At 49.9% G+C, this 1,801-nt stretch overlaps 1 long non-coding RNA gene across 1 annotated transcript in view; it reads right to left on the bottom strand.

The window, feature by feature from the left end:
- LOC123970362 overlaps nt 1-1,801 on the bottom strand; it is a 6,395-nt gene that overhangs the window by 3,600 nt on the left and 994 nt on the right. The gene's annotated exons all lie outside the window — the stretch shown is intronic.

Here is a 1,801-nt window from a genome sequence, read left to right as displayed (position 1 = left end):
GATACAAGTGGCCAAAACGAGTTTCCTCCATAAGGTGGTTGGGATCAGCCTTAGAAATATGAGGTGGAGCCGAAAGGAGCCAGATGATTTGGTTTGGGTATCTGATCAGGATCCTCCTGGGGCCGTCCATTGGAGGTTAACCGGGCACGTTGAACTGATACTCTGGGCTTCCCTAGCTGTATGCACTCGCTGCTGAGACCATATACTACTACAAACCTTTAGACTCGACTCGACTCAACCTGGCTCTTGTACGCACTGCCCTCGACACTTCCTGTACCTGCTAACTTTGGCCTTTTCAGCACAAGCAGAGGAGCTGCTCACAACTTGAAAATATTCTGCCTCATTGTTGAGGGGGATGAAACAGTTTCAAGAACACAGGAGGACGTTCAATTTGAAAAAGGTGTGCACCGTTTTGCTACGGTTTTTGGGTTGGGCATGTTTCCTCGAAATTGTGTCAAACAATGCGCCACAGGGTTTCAAATACTCTTTTGTTTGTTGAGTGTGTCAGAGGTGTTTCCCAATCAGCAGTGACAATTTATAACACTGAATTAAAAGGCAGTGCGTTTGAGTACACAACAGGGTGTTCAAGGCACCACCTTTTCCATTTGAAAATGTTTTGTTACATTTTCCAGGGGCTTCACGCGGCCCAGTTGATTGAAGACTTTTGCTGCTGTAGCTAACAGTAGCTATCAGTAACTGCTGTAGCATCTGTAGCTCCTGTATCTGACAGCAGCCACTGTTAGAGTCGATTTGCATGCCCCGAACCCAGACGAGGGCCCAGCCCCCCCGGATAGCTACCCCCAAGGGAGCGGGCCAAGACCCACGTTGCGACAGCACCAACCACGCACACTGGAAGAACCGCATGCCCCCCGTCGTGAGAGAGAGCCAGCAGGGGACAGTGGCGGGAACACCACCCACGCCAAAGAGGGCCCCCGCAAGGAGAGGCGACAACGGATCCCAGGTCAGACCCGGGGGCCTAAAGCCCCTAACAAACAGGCCACCACACACCCCAAAGGCAGCTCAGCACCGTCCCGACCTGAAGTCTAGTTTAGAATCTTAGAATCTTTAGGATTAGCTCTGGCTGGGCTGAGGGGCCCTGGATCTCCTGCTGTTCTCCCTTGTGCTGGGGCGTGGCTGTAAATACAGTTTTAAATATGGTCCCTGGGCTCTGACAGAAGGGACCTCAAGGAGTAGGAGAGTCCTTTAAGATGGCAACTGGCATCTTGGGAATATCCTGGCAAATATTTGATATCTAAAATAACAGACCATTTCTGCTTATTTTACTCAAAAAAAGAAGTATGTGTGTCGAATTTAATAACCATGGAAATGTCACAGTCAGAGAGCAAGTGACACATGAAACCCAGATAAGATCAGAATGTCTCAGCTGAGCTTTCCTGTGTGAAAGGACAGTTCCGTTCAGTGGTGCTGAAAATGTCTCTGACCACAGCTACAAACTGTCTAAGGCAGCTGCCCTCAACCATAAGGCTTTACAGAGGGTGGTGAAAACTGCTCAGCAAATCACCAGGACGGAGCTGCCATCCATGGAGGACCTCTACAACCAGCGGTGCTGTCTCCGTACTTGTATAGCGCCTTTCTAGTCTTTTCGACCACTCAAAGCGCTTTTACACTACATCTGCATTCACCAGTCACACACTGAGCCTAAGTGCTCAAACAGAAACTAACATTCACACTCACTCAATCGAAGTTCAGTATCTTGCCCAAGGACACTTCGACACGCAACCAGGGGGAGCCAGGGATTGAACCGCCGACCTTCCGATTAACGGCCAACCCGCTCTACCTC

Source organism: Micropterus dolomieu, linkage group LG04 (assembly GCF_021292245.1).
Source record: "Micropterus dolomieu isolate WLL.071019.BEF.003 ecotype Adirondacks linkage group LG04, ASM2129224v1, whole genome shotgun sequence".
Lineage (NCBI taxonomy): Eukaryota > Metazoa > Chordata > Actinopteri > Centrarchiformes > Centrarchidae > Micropterus > Micropterus dolomieu.
This window is presented reverse-complemented; position numbering and strand designations above follow the sequence as displayed.